A 15,451-nucleotide genomic window follows, 5' to 3' on the forward strand; every position below is an offset into this window, starting at 1 on the left:
CCTGTGAAGGTGAGAACAACACTATTCTCAATAAAAACGACGTGTCCGGATACACCAAGGATATTGGGGTAAACCGCGAGGGTGTGGCGACTATCTGTAGCCTTGGTGACGCGCTGCCGATTTACTTTACCAAATGCTTTGGGAAAATAAATATTTTTGCGGAAAATTTATATTCGGGAGCCCCCTCCTTTCTATTCACGCATACATACTCAAAGTTTTTTCAGCATCCCATTTATTGAAGATAATGAGTACTTTGGTAATACTGTTTCAAAGGAAACCTGAAAGTGTGTATGTGACACAACAGACTCGTTTAGCTAAATCCGCTTTTGGAGTTTGCGAATTTCAGGAAAAAAATTAAACAGCTTCTATTGCGCGTTGGCGGTTCTGTCTACAGTTGCAGTAACAAGCGAAGGCATTTTTATTTCACGTCTTCACGAGATGTCTTACCCTGAAGGCGTCTGCCCTCACGACGTCTTCACATGTACACTGTTCCCCATAACAAAATAAAATCGCGAGGAATAGCAGAGGACGCACCCCGCACGCACCTGCAGCGCGGTGGAGTGGCGAAGCTCCGACGTGCACGCGCCCGTGTTCTCTTGTTGTCCACAACTACCTGGGTCCCAGCTTCCGCCAGCTGTAGCTGTAATTCACTGTCATGCGGTTAGTTATCTTATTGGCGCCCTCGTCCATCACCTCGTTGATCACGCACTACACGTCTGGACATCATCTCAAGCATACCAACTTATCCGTTGTTAGTTCTCGTTAGTGACAACGAACATCCTTGCATGCTGCCTGAATGGAACGGCCTGTTGCTGGAAGTAGCAAAGGACCTGTGCACTATACATACGGACGCATGACGCACGTACCTGAAGCGCAGTGGAACCCAGGAGGTGTGAGATAACAACCCGGGCGCGCTTTGTTGGGCTGTGCTTATGCATCCTCTCGTTACTCCTCACAGCTTCACAAAGCCAAATATCTAGAAGCCAAAAAAGCAGAACAACAAAGCGGCCAATCGCCCACAGTGGTTGTGAGCCACAAGTGAATGTCAACAATAACAAGCAATACAATCGAGCGCAGTGACGAAGCAGTGGATCAGCGCTATCGTAGTGCGGCAATATAATCCCTGAATATGGCGACACGTTGCCACACGGTTCCATTTGTGCAACCACGTGTCTCCCGAAGACAGTGTGTCACGAGGTTACTCGCACTTCCCTCAACGGCATACGACGAAAAGCGCAGGCGAGTACTTCTCCACTGATTTCCGCGACCACTTGACGACCGCGTTTTACCGCCTCTTGGCGAGGTCGGTCGACGGAGCGCCATGCTGGCGCCGCGTACACGCCACCACATCACCCCTACCCCTCGGTATCGGCAAACCTCGATATTTCAGACCAAAGGCGGGGCCCGCCGTCCAAACGCTTGCATGACATTGCAGTGGCGTTTTGCGCACTCATATTGCTACGCTGTGCTACATGACCCTCCTTTGACCAGCATAACAACACACGCTGTGGACATTTCGCATGGATTCGCGGGTCTCAATTTCATGGCAGGGCCGTCATCCACTCCGGTGCAGTGTTTCGCCATGTCGGAACTTGCAAGGCATATGTTGAGTGAGCTGAAGAAGCCAACGGCAGCGCCTTTTCGCCGATGATTGTGGTCGTCTTTGCAGAGGCGTTGCTTGTGCAGCCATCGTAGAAGTCTTGTTAGATGGATGACACAATCGTATTTGGTACGTTTTTTCCTGTAGGTTTAGATGCACGAGTTTCAAATGTAGACCTTGCATAAGCTTAAAAAGAAGTGCTGTAGCATCTCTCGTGACGTGCCTGATAATGTGCGCCGGCAAGCATTCACTGTGGCATCATGGGCGTAATCGAGAGTCCACGTGCAAGCAAGGAAGCATGGCTTCGACGTCTGGGAAAACAAGGTGTCAGATTTAACATGTTTGTAAGCGAAACAAGAAACATCAAGTGGAATGAGCGCTGCTCGGCCATTTGGCTAAGATCAAAGTCGCTTCTCGGCCTTTTGGCTAAGATCGCTTCTCAGCCTTTCGGCTAAGATCTACTGGGTCATGACTGGGGCATGCATAGCTCGGAAACCACATCGTCACAGTGCTAAGCACAAGACACTCGCGCCGGACGTTATCGCTGCTTTCGCTGGCTAGGCCTACGCTCCTACTTAGTTTCAAATAACAGTTCTGACTGTTACAGTTTTTTCTTATATTTGGTTGAGTTTGCTTGGTCTCCTCGCAATCCCAAGTTGCAAAGCCGGACTCGACCCGCTGGTATGACCACTGCATCTGCCACAAGCTCTCCGCCTATGGCTCCCCAGGCCATCGTGTGCTCCGGCGTGGTCAGTCAGCGGTACCCTCCCATATTCAGCGCACGGACAATCACGACGTCGATGACTGGCTGGCTACCTAGAAACTTTTGAGTGTCTTGAACAAATGAGACGAAGGCACGAGACTGGCCGCCGTCGGCATTTACCTCAGTGGCATTGCCCACTTGTGGCTTCGGAACCATGAAACCGACGCTCCAACCTGAACAGAATTCAAAACAAAGTTAAGCGAAGTCTTCGGTCGTCCTGCTGTTCACAAACTTCGTGCGGAACAGCGCCTTCAGTCAATATCTCAACTGCCTGGTGAGAATTTCACCAGTTACATAGAAGACGTCATTGACTTGTGCAAAAGCGTCGATGCGAACATGACAGAGGTGGACCGCATGAAGGATATTTTGAAGGGTAACGACGAAGAAGCATTACAGATGGTCATTTTAAATTGCCCGGCTACTGTCGCTCAAGTTACCGAGCTCTGCCACAGCTATGATGGGCTCCACCAGCAACGTCTCGTCACCCGCCGTGCTGTCCCCCATCAGGAATTGATGTCCGGCTTGACTCTCTCGCAAGATCCTGTCCTCCTCTCGCAGATAAAAGATTTTGTGCGCGAAGAAGTTGCCCGCCAACTGTCGCTCATCTCCGGCCTACCGGAGCGCAGTGCACCGCTTAGCCTAACACTGCGGACTTTTATACAAGACCAAGTGTCTGCGGCCCTTCCTCCACAGCTGGTGCCACCAGTCAATGTGCCAGTGACGTATACCGAAGCAGCAGCACGACCACGACAACACACGTACCGAGCGGCACCTCCACTGCCTGCTCCTGTTTATACCACCCCGCCCCCACGACCTCCAGTCCACCTAGTCCCTCATCCATGGCACACTGCCGACAAGCGACCAATCTTCTTTTCGTGTGGTGTACCGAGACACGTCACGCGTCTTTGCTGCCGCCGCCTGCTCCATTCACTTGAAAACCCGCGTTCATGTGAGTATGACCACGCGTTTCTCTAAACTCAAGACCCCGAATTTTACCCTCCTCGACCAAGCCAACGACCACCCTCTGATCACCGATCTCCTTCTCCACGTCGTCATTCGCCCTCCCCGATGCGCCGACGCTCCCCGACAATCGAATCGGAAAGCTAAATGACGCAGTTACCGAGGCAAGAACTGCGTCCTCGTCGCAAAGCACAAGCCCTCTTCGTTCGCCGCCGAATGTGAATAATGCTGTTCTTTAAGATTTACCCGTACTTGCCCTTATTGATACTGTTGCCGCCATTTCTGTCATTTTTGGAAAAGGTTGCCATGCCATTCAAAAATACCAACGCCTTACTTGGGTTCGTTTCTTCATACTGCCACTGCACAGCCTGTGCAGCCTGGGGCGGAGTGTACCACCAGACTTAAAATTCAAGGAGTGCCTTACACAGTGCAGTTCGTAGTACTCCCGCACTGTTCTCACGACATCATTTTAGGCTGGGATTTTTCCTCCCATCACCAAGCCGTCAATGATTGTGCCCATGCCGAAGTTGTGTTTTGGTGATGCTTTAGCTGCGAATGATAGCCCTTCCTACGCAAAGTTGGTCATTAGTTGCGACACTCGTATTCCTCCGCACGCTACTGTCTTCGCACTTGTGTCGTGTTCCGCCGTCGTCGACGATACCGCAATCTTCACACCTTCCGCTGCTTTCGTTCATCGCCACCTTTCACCGCTCTCAACCGTTCTCTTTACTCTTCAAGGTGGTGCGACTGATGTACCTGTGGGGAATCATTTCCATTCATGATTACGCTGCTTGGGGCGAATGTATCGGCTCAATCGAATCATTCAAAACCATCGCTACACTTGACATTACTGATGGATCATCGGAAGTTAGCGTCCTCTCTTGTAGTTCCGGGAATGGCCCTTTCACTGCCGACATTCTCAACCGTGTAATCGACGAAGACCTAAATCCACAACAGAGGTGTGAGCTTTTGAGCCTTCTTGACAAGTGTCGGCCATCTTTTGACAGTCACAGTGCTACCTTAGGTCGAACATCTACTGTATGCCACCAGATCGACACAGGTAATCATCGACCACTACGGCAGTGACCATACCGCGTATCACTGACAGAACGCCGTGTCGTCGATGAACAAGTAGGTGACATGCTAAAGCGCGGCGTCGTTCAACTATCAATGAGTCCTTTGGCGTCGCCGGTTGGTTTAGGTAAATATAAGGATGGCACAATACGCTTTTGCGTAGATTATCTTCGCCTAAACAAAATAACACGGAAAGATGTTTTTCCTTTGCCTCGGATCGATGACGCCCTCGACTCTTTACAAGGCGCAGAGTTCTTTTCCTCCCTTGATCTACGCTCTGGGTATTGGCAAGTGCCCATGAATCCGGATGATAGACCAAAAACTGCCTTTATTACACCAGACGGCTTATACGAATTTAACGTGATGCCATTCGGCCTATGCAATGCACCAGCAACATTTCAGCGCATGATGGACACTATCTTACGAAGCCTCAAAAGCAACACGTGTTGGTGCCACTTAGATGACGTGGTGGTAATCTCACCCGATTTCCCACGCACTTTCGTCGCTTGGAACAGGTTCTACGCTGCCTTTTTGCAGCTGGCCTTCAACTAAGCTTGAAAAAGTGTCACATTGAAGCACGCCAGCTGACCATTCTCGGACACGTCTTGTAGAAGGATGGTGTTCTCCCTGACCCCGCTAAGCTACGTGCTGTTAGCGAGTTCCCGAGGCCCGCGTCTCTCAAGGAGCTGCGTAGTTTCATTGGGCTTTGCTCGTATTTCCGCCGCTTCGTCCGGGACTTCGCCTCGATCATAGCACCTCTGACAGACCTACTTATGGGAGACCGCAATTCATGTGCGTGGTCTTCAGCCTGTGACAGTGCTTTTGCGAAGCTCAGTGAACTGCTAACACCACCCATACTGCGACATATGGATTCAAGTGCTTCCACAGAAATCCATATGGATGCTAGCGGTGTCTGCCTTGGTGCTTTACTTGCCCGACGAAAGCCTGGTTACCAAGAATGTGTTGTTGCGTACGCGAGCCGCACTATTACAAGAACAGAAGCAAATTATTCTGTAACTGAGAAAGAATGCCTACCGATCCGCCATTACCAAATTTCGGCCTTATCTGCACGGCTGCACTTTCGATGTTGTTACCGATCCCCACGCGCTCTGCTGGTTATCCTCCCTCAAGGATCCCCGGACGCTTAGCACGGTGGGCTTTACGGCTCCAAGAGTACGACATCCGTGTCATTTATCGCTCAGACCAAAAGCATGCCAATGCCGATGCTCTTTCACGTTCACCTGTTTCTGCTGATATTGCGAGCATGTCCATCCAAGACAGCTTACTTACGCTATCAGGACCCATCGACACGGCTGCGGGGCAGCGCAAAGATTCGTGGATTGCGTCTCTGGGGGATTACCTATCTGAAACACACGACCACCCGACATCTCGAGCGCTACACCGACAAGCCTCTCACTTCGCCATCCGTGATGGAATACTTTATCGCCGAAACTACCACCCTGATGGCCACAAATGGCTACTCGTCATACCCAGGCATCTCCGTGCCAGCATATGTGATGCTTTCCATGCTGATCCGCAGTGTGCACACGCCGGTTTGTTTAAAACCTACGCCAGGCTACGTTTTCGGTTTTATTGGCGCGCCATGTACACATTACTTCAAAAGTGCATTCGATTTCTCACATAGTGCCAACACCGCTAGCACGATCCTAGCCGTCCTACTGCACCAATGCAGCCATTACCATGCCCAGGGCGACCATTCGACCGGGTTGGAATAGACATTTATTGTCCTCTGCCATACAAATCTGGTGGGAATCACTGGACAATTGTGGCGATCGACCATCTCACGAGATGTGCAGAAACGGCCGCTCTACCAGCGGCGACGGCACGTGACGTCGCGTCTTTCCTCCTGCAACGTTTTCTTCTGTGTCACGGCGCTCCACGTGACAATTTGAGCGACCGAGGCCGCGTCTTTCTCACGGATGTTATTCAAGCACTTCTTGCTGAATGCCACGTGATACACCGCTGTACTACCGCATATCGGCCACAAACGAACGTCTTCACCGAACGTTTCAACTGCACTCTTAGCGACATGCTTTCTATGTATGTCGCCTCTGACCACACCAACTGGGATATTATCCTTCCCTACGTAACGTACGCTTACAACACGGCACCTCAAGCAACGACAAGTTTTTCTCCCTTCTTTTTCACTCCATTGTCACGAGCCATCATCTACAATCGACAACATTGTCCCTTACCGACCCGACTCATCTGAAGGAACACCAGTTTTCGAAGCCGCTTGGTATGCGGAAGAATGTCGACAATTAGCTCGCGCCCTTGCAACACTAGAAAAAGGGCTACCAAAATTTCGTCCTGACGATGGACGGTCGCACTACCAGTTTTCGCCAAACTCTCTTGTTTGGCTCTGGGTGCCTACCACTGCTGCGCCTAGTACATCTACAAAGTTCGTCAGCAGGTACAATGGGCCTAATCACCTCATTGAGAAAACTTCCGCTGTCAACTACCTCATCGAACCCCTCACACCTACTCCGGACCTGCGCCGCCGAAGACGCGAAATCGTACACGTAGATCGTCTCAAACGGTATCACCAACAACATGTTCTCACGACACCTTAGAACACCAACTTGGCTCCGTCTTCAGCGAGGGGGGAATATGTAATGATGATTTTATTGGGTCATGCATAGCTCGGAAAACACATCGTCAGTGCTAAGCACGAGACACTCGCGCTGGACGTTATCGCTGCTTTCGCTGTCTATGCCTACGCTCCTACCTAGTTTCAAATAACAGTTCTGACTGTCACAGTTCTTTATTATAGTAGTCGTACCCTTCGTGATTAAATGTGCTTGGCACTGGGGCCGGGTTTCGATGCCCCCTCACCTTGAGGGGGACCACTTTTTTCATTCTTCTTTTCCTTTTCCACTGTCTTCTCTTTTACCCTTTTTTCTGGCACTTCCACTGCTTCCACGACACGCTCCTTAGGGAGCTAACTTATCAGTTGCACCGCAAGTTACCTGTTTTTCCCCTGTCCAGAGGTTAGGTCCTGCTTCTATAGCTCGATGCTGTTCTACACCTGAACGCCTGGCCTATTCAGCAGGGCTGCCTGGTGTCTTTGGACCCGCGATGGTCTGTGCCTTTGGGATTTCCTGGGCAGTCTCACTTTGGGGTGCGGTAGTGGGGGAGTGACGCCCCGCAGTGGGTTAAAGGTTTGCCCCACTACACCGCTGTATTGATCAATGTGCTCAAGGGCCGCTTGCTTAGCTAGCGGGTGGTCACCCAAGAGGACATTTCCAACTAAGCTCACGGTTCCCGGACTCTGGGTGACGTGCTGCTCAGCCCCTGTTCTGCCCGCCTCGGCCAGGGCAGCTCCTCCGTGGTTCCACGCCATGGCGACTGGCCAAGCCCTTAGGCGAGGAAGGGTGGACGCCTAGGCAGCCACTAGGGTGCTGGACCCTTGTCGTCAGGCCCTTTGGTCCCGGGAGGTCAAGGCGGCCTTCGGTCGTGCCAACAAGACCGGGACTACCATTTCTTCTATGTGTTGCCTTTTTTGATAATCACTCTCTGTTCTTATTAGCTTAATATGTGATACGGATTCTATTTGTATCCAAGATAATAAACTTATTTTTGCAATGCAGAGCAAAGCTTGAAGCTAGCTTCGACTCCGCCACAGGTTGTCCCGGTATTGCACTATCTCCGGGATCAGCCCACTCACCCCTGCGGGGGTGAGTACAACACTCTTCTCAATAAGAACGACCTGTCCAGATTCACGAAGAATATTTGAGTAAACCGCGAGGGTGCTGCGACTATCCGAAGCCTTGGTGTCACGCCGCCCCAGATGACGCTGTATTCGCCGCCTTTCGGCCACGTGCGGAAGTGCGCTAGTTGTTTTCACACTAACAATTGCTCTGGGAAAGTAAATTTTTGTGTGGTAAATTTATACTCGGGAGCCCTCTTTTTTCTGTTAACGCATACATATCCAAGTTTTTTTCAACATCCCACTTATCAAAGATTATTTTTAGTTTGTTATTACTGTTTCAAAGAAAATCTGAAGTGTGTATGTGAAAAAACAGCCTTGTTTAGCGATTTCCAATTTTGGAGTTTGCACATTTCAGAAAAAAAATTAAGCAGCTTCTATTGCGTGTTGGTGTTTCTGTTTACAGTTGCAGTGACAGGCGAAGGAATTTTCATTTCACGTCTTCACGAGACGTCTTACCCTGAAGGCGTGTGTTCACACGACGACTTTACATGTACACTGTTTCCCATCACAAAATAAAATCGCGAGGACCAGCAGAGGACGCACCCCACACGCACCTGCAACGCTGTGGAGCGGCAAAGCCCCGACGTGGGCGCGTCCGTGTTCTCTTCTTGTGTCCAACAACCTGCGTCCCAGCTTCCACAAGCGGTAGCTGTCATTTGTTGCCATGCGGTTAGTCACCTCGTTGGCGCCCTCAGCCATCGCCTCGTTTATCACACACTACAGGTCGGGACATCATCTCGAGCATACTAACTCATCCGTCGTTGGTTCTCGGTAATTACAACTGTACCGGTGCACATCTGCGCTAGTTCTGTGCCAGGAAGGGAAAAGACGACGAAGTTCATGTGTCGCGCTCTCGGCCTCTTGTTTTCTGTGCTGCAGCTGTCTTGCTTGCTCTGGCGAGTTTGTTGCTGAAACTCTTGTGAAGAACACGCTTGTTACATTTGGTGGAGCACTGCTGGGTAGTACCCCTTTTCGTCCTGGAGCTCCACAGCCGTATGTTACCATCTGCCCCCAGAATGGCCGAGGACGCCACTCCTTCCCAAGCACCACCTACGGCCATATGTGCTGGGACGCTTCGTCAACATGACCCTCCGATGTTCAGCGGCAGCGACGAACTTGACGTCGAAGACTGGCTGGTAAAGTTTGAGCGTGTTAGCGGTCCCAACAAATGAGATGACCCTGCTAAGTTGACGCGCGTCGGCTTCTATATGACCGATGTTGCAAAGCCATGGTACTACAACCATGAAGCTGAGTTCACCACCTGGTCGGCATTCGAGCAAATCATCGCTTCGTTTTTCTGTCGGCCTAAAGTGCGCAAGCTTCGCGCCGAACATCGCCTGCGTGCCAGAGCCCAAAGGAACGGTGAGACGTTTACGAGTTCGACTGAGGACGTCATTCATCTATGTAAACGCGTGAATGCATCTATGGCGGAGACTGACAAATTATTGCGCATACTTAAAGGCATAGATGACGATGCATTTCATGTGCTGGTAGCCAAGTGCCCTCAGAAAGTAGCGCAAGTCATTGAACTGTGCCATAGCTTTGACGACCTGCTCAAAGAGCGCCTTTCTACCCGTCGCACCGAAATTCCCACAGTGGAACTCTCATATTTGGAAGCTAAGAGCACTGGCGCTGAATATTCCACCTTACCACAGCAAATGAAACAATCCATCCATGAGGAAGTGGCTTGTCAGCTCTCTATTGTGACGTCTGTCACCGAGAGCCCCACGGCACTGGATCACTTGCTCCGTCGTGTCATTCAAGCTCAAGTTGCTGAGGCGGTTGCACCTCCTGTACCACCAAAGCAGCCTGCAGCACCTCTCACCTATCCGGAGGCCGTTAGTTCCTATGCTCGGCCGTCGTCAACACCATCCGCCCCAGTCACCAACTTCTACTCGCCACCACGCCGTGTTCACCCAATACGCCCGGTTCGGGCGCAACCCCTCTCGCCTCCCGGAGCCCCTCACAACCCTTGGCGCACTCCAGACCACAGGCCCATCTGCTACGCCTGCGGCATTCTTGGGCATGTTGCGCGTCACTGTCGTGGTCAGCACAGTGTTTATGGCGATGATTAAAATCTCAATCTCGACTACATGCCACAGCAGCCAGGATACCATGTTTCCACCAACTCATCGGGCGCTTATTCACGCCGTGCCAGTTTCCCCTCACGTCAATCTCCTTCTCCCCGGCGCCGCTCAATTTCTCCTATGCTCCGCCGTACCAACCCACGCAAGAAAAAAACTAAGAGCCGCAGTTTCTGAGGCACGAACTGCGCCCTCGTCGAAAATTTCAAGGCCTAATCTTTCGCCTCCGAACGAGATCGTGGTTACTATTGATGGTGTCGCGAGGAACGCCCTTGTGGACACAGGAGCTGCCGTTTCTGTTTTAGGTGAACTTTTGTGCCGCAAACTGCAGAAAGTGACGGCACCCGTTTCTGATCTTTTATTACGGACGGCGAGCTCGCCGCACGTTAAGCCTGTGGCAGCATGCACGGCACGTCTTGTTCTCAACGACTCATTCTACATTGTGGAATTCGTTGTCCTACCAGATGCGTCCCATGACGTGATCCTCGGTTGGGAATTTCTTTCTACACATGATGCGCTCGTTGGCTGCGCTGGAGCTCGACTCACTTTGTCCCCTTTGAGTACTACAGTCGTTGACGTCCCAAGCCCGGTGTTTAAATTGGTTGTCGCTGCTGACGCTATCATTTCTGCGTTCTCTGCCACCCTGGTGTCCGTTTCCTCTGACTCAGTTTGTGATTTGACCTCCCTTTTTACACCGTCTGAAGAATGTGGACGCCGACGGAACATCATACTGCCATTTTCCGTCATTAGCCTTGTGCATGGTGCCGGTGTGGTCTAGGCGTGCAATCCCTTTCCTTGCTCGACAACTCTGTTACGCGGCGAATGTGTTGAACATCAATACAGTTTTGAGGCCATCTTCCCTTTGGATGCAACGTGTGAAAAGACACCGTTGACGATAAGTGCCGTCACCTCCGCCACGGCTACAACCTCCCCTGTCCGAGACATCCTCCTGCGTAGCATCAATAACACGCTTACGCCAGTACAGCGCACAAAGGTTGTGCAACTGCTTCAACGCTTTCGTGCCTCTTTCAACGTTGGCCAGCCATTATTGGGGCGCACGTCTGCAGTGACTCATTGTATTGACACCGGTGATCATGCTTCCGTGTGACAGCGTCCCTTCCGGGTATCGCAGGCCGAACGCCGCCTTATTAGCGACAACGTCGATGACATGCCGAAACGTGGCGTGATTCAGGAATTGGACAGTCCCTGGGCTTCCCTGTCGTGCTTGTGCGGAAAAAAGACGGTTCAATAAGATTTTTGCGTTGACTACCACCGCCTAAACATGATTACGCTGAAGCATGTTTATCCCCTACCCCGCATCGACGAAGCCCTGGACTGCCTTCAAGGAGCCGAATATTTCTCATCACTGGATTTGCGCTCAGGCTACTGGCAAGTGCCCATGGCTGAATCTGACCATCCGAAAACAGCGTTCGTCACCCCTGACGGTTTATACGAATTTAACTTAATGCCTTTCAGCCTTTGCAACGCGCCTGCTACCTTCGAAAGGATGATGAACACCATTCTCAGAGGCCTCAAATGGCAGACCTGTATATGCTGCTTAGGTGACATAGTGGTTTTTTCTGCAGATTTCCCCTCTCATATCGCTCGCCTTGAACAAGTTCTTGAGTGCCTCACTAACGCCGGCTTGCAGTTAAACCTGAAGAAATGTCATTTTTGTGCCCGTCAGCTTATCATCCTAGGCCACGTCGTCTCCAAAGAAGGAATTTCGACAGATCCTGCCAAACTTCGAGCGGTTTTTCATTATCCCAATTCCATCACTCTAAAGGAACTCCGAAGCATTATTGGGCTCTGTTCATATTTTCGGCGCTTCATTCACAATTTCGCCTCCATTATATCCCCATTGACACTGCTTTTCGCTGGCAGCAACGCCCTCTCAGCCTGGAGTGCCGATTGCGATGAGTCATTTACGAAGCTTCACCTACTCCTCACGTCTCCTCCAATTCTGCGCCACTATGACCCCAACGTGCCTAAAAAATACACACACACGCTAGCGGTGTCAGCCTTGGCGCGGTACTCACCCAGCGAAAACCAGACTATGGTGAGTACGTTGCGGCATATACCAGTCGTACCCTCACAAAGGTGGAGTCAAATTACTCTGTCACAAAAAAGGAGTGTTTGGCAATTGTTTGGGCAATCAATAAATTTTGCACCTACCTCTATGGGCGTCAGTTTGATGTCGTTTCCGATCACCACGCGCTATGCTGGCTGTCGTTCTTGAAAGACCTGACTGGACGCCTGGCTCGCTGGGCTTTACGATTACAGGAGTAAGATACACGTGTGATTCATCGCTCTGGACGAAAACCCTCGGACGCTGACGCCCTATCTCGATCGCCACTGCCTTCCAACACTGCGGGTTCACCAGCTTCCACTTGTTATTCATCTTTGGCCATCAGCGACATGCTGGAAGAACAGCGCAAAGATCCCTAGATTGCTTCCCTGCTTGACATTTTGTCTCAACGGGCCCCAAACTCCGCCTCACGCACCCTACGTCGTCAAGTCGAACACTTCGCACTTCGTGAAGGCTTGCTGTATCGTCGCAATTACCTGACCGAAGGCCGCAGGTGGCTCCTTGTGATCCCCCGTCAATTGTGCGCGGACATTTGCAGTGCCTTCTACGACGACCCTCTGAGCGGTCACGCTGGCTCGTTCAAGACATACTCGCGTCTTTGCCTGAGGTGCTACTGGCGAGGCGTGTATGGATACGTTCGCCGGTACGTTCAGTCGTGCCCTGCGTGTCAACGTCGCAAGGTTCCTACTCACAGCACCGCTGGTGCTTTACAGCTATTGCCCTGCCCTGCCCGACCATTCGACCGCGTCGGAGTCGATCTCTTCGGTCCACTCACGACCACTATTGACGGCAACCACTGAATAATAGTCGCCATCGACCACCTCACGCGGTACTCAGAAACGTCTGCGCTACCAGCCGCCACCGGGAAAGACGTCGCCTGGTTCCTAATTCGTCATCTCATTCTGCGCCATGGGGCCCCACGTGAATTTTTAGTGACCATGGCCGCGCCTTCCTCACAAACGCAATCGAGGCTTTGCTCAAAGAATGCCGCATTGTACATTGTACCGCTTCCGCACACCATCCTCAGACTAACGGTATGACGGAACGTTTCAATCGTACCCTTGCTGACATGCTGGCGAAGTACATGTCGGAAGACCACACAAACTGGGACCGCGTACTTCCTTTCGTCAGCTACACATACAACTCAGCGTCTCAAACTACCATTGGCTTCTCTCCCTTCTTTCTCCTGTACGGACGTGAACCTTCATCTTCTATGAACACCATTCTGCCGTACCAACCGGACGTTTCTCAGAGCAATCCCATCTCTCAAACTGCTGCTTACGCTTAAGAGTGCCGTCAACTGGCCCTCTCCTATACCACACAAGATCAGTCGCGCCAAAAATTCCGTCATGACACAGCAGCGTCTGATGCCCATTACTCCCCGGGAAAGCTGGTTTCGCTTTGGGTCTCGTCCGCCACTCCCGGACTTTCCACTAAACTTTTGTCACAGTACCACAGTCCTTACCGCATACTGGAGCAGACATCTCCCGTAAAGTACGTCGTCGAGCCGGTCAACCCATCGCGCGGTAATCGCTGCCGAGGCCGCGAAACAGTTCACGTCACGCGACTTAAGCCCTGCTACGACCCACCTATAGCGTCTTTTCCTTAAGTCCCCGTCGCCAAGATGGCTCCAATTTGTGCTGGGAGGAAACGGTACCGGTGCGCATCGGCGCTAGCTCCGTGCCAGGAAGAGAAAAGACAACGAAGTTCGTGTGTCGCGCTCTCGGCCTCCTGTTTTCTGTGCTGCAGCTGTCTTGCTTGCCCTGGCGAGTTTCTTGCTGAAACTCCTCTGAAGAACACGGTTGTTACACAACGAGCGCCCTCGCATGCTCACCTGAATGGAACGGCCAAATGCTGGAAGTAGCAAGGAACTGTGCACTATACATACGGACGCATGACACACGTACCTGAAGCGCAGTTGAAACCAGGACGTGTGAGATAACGACCCGGGCGCGCTTTGTTTTGCTTTGCTTCTGTACCCTCTGGTTCCTCCTCACAGCTTCACAAAGCCGAAAATGTAGAAGGTGAAAAAGCAGAACAACAAAGTGGCCAATCACCCAAAATAGTTGTGAGCCACAAGTAAAGGTTAACAATAACAACCAATACAATCGAGCGCAGTGACGAAGCAGTGGATCAGAGATGACGTAGTGTGGAAATATAATCCCTGAATATGGTGACACGTTGCCGCACGGTTGCATTTGTGCAACCACGCGTCTCCTGAAGACGGTCTGTCACGAGGTTACTCGCACCTTACTCAACGGCATTCGACGAAAAGCGCAGGCGAGTACTTCACTGATTTCCGCTACCACTTGACGACCGCCTTCTACCGCCTCTTACGGGCTCGAACTTGGCCTTTTGGCTAAGATCAAAGTCGCTTCTCGGCATTTTGGCTAAGATTGCTTCTCGGCCTTCTTGTGGCTAATATCAAAGTGTGTATCCCTGGTGATTACAAGCGCTTCGCCCTGGGACCGGGCTTTGATGCCCCCTCCTCTTGAGGGCGAACCACTTTTTTTCACTTTTCTTTTCCTTTTCCACTCTCTTCTTTTTTTCTCCTTCCTTCTGGCACTTGCGCTGCGTCCAAGACGCGCTCCTTAGGGAGCTAACTGATCAGGTGCACCGCAATTTACGAGTTCTTCCCCTGTCCTGAGGTTAGGTCCTGCTTCTATGGCTCGATGCTGTTCCACACCTGAACGCCTGGCCTATTCAGCTGGGCTGTCTTGTGTCTTTGGACCCGCGATGGTCTGTGCCTTTGGGATTTCCTGGGCAGTCTCACTTTGAGGTGCGGCAGCGGGGGAGTGACGCCCCGCGGTAGGTTAAAGGTTCGCTCCACTTCACCACTGTATTGATCTATGTGTTCCGGGGCCGCTTGCTTAGGTGGCGGTTTGTCACCAAAGAGGACATTTCTGACTAAGCTCATGGTTCCCGGACTCTGGGTGGACGTGCTGCTCAGCCCCTGTTCTTCCTGCCTCTGCCAAGGCAGCTCCTCTGTGGCTCTATGTCATGGCGATTGATCAAGTTCTTAGGCACTGAAGAGTGGACGCTCGGGCCACCGGTAGGGTGCTGCAACGTTGGGGTCAGGCCCTTTTGGTCCTGGAAGGTCCGGGCGGCCTTTGGTTTGGTCAGCAAGGCCAAGGCTACCGTTCCCTCT

At 51.6% G+C, this 15,451-nt stretch overlaps 1 pseudogene; it reads left to right on the forward strand.

The window, feature by feature from the left end:
- Positions 1-7,904: 7,904 nt before the first annotated feature.
- LOC119168840 (U2 spliceosomal RNA) lies at positions 7,905-8,086 on the forward strand (annotated as a pseudogene).
- The last annotated feature ends 7,365 nt before the right edge of the window (positions 8,087-15,451 follow it).

Source organism: Rhipicephalus microplus, chromosome 6, assembly GCF_043290135.1.
Source record: "Rhipicephalus microplus isolate Deutch F79 chromosome 6, USDA_Rmic, whole genome shotgun sequence".
NCBI lineage: Eukaryota > Metazoa > Arthropoda > Arachnida > Ixodida > Ixodidae > Rhipicephalus > Rhipicephalus microplus.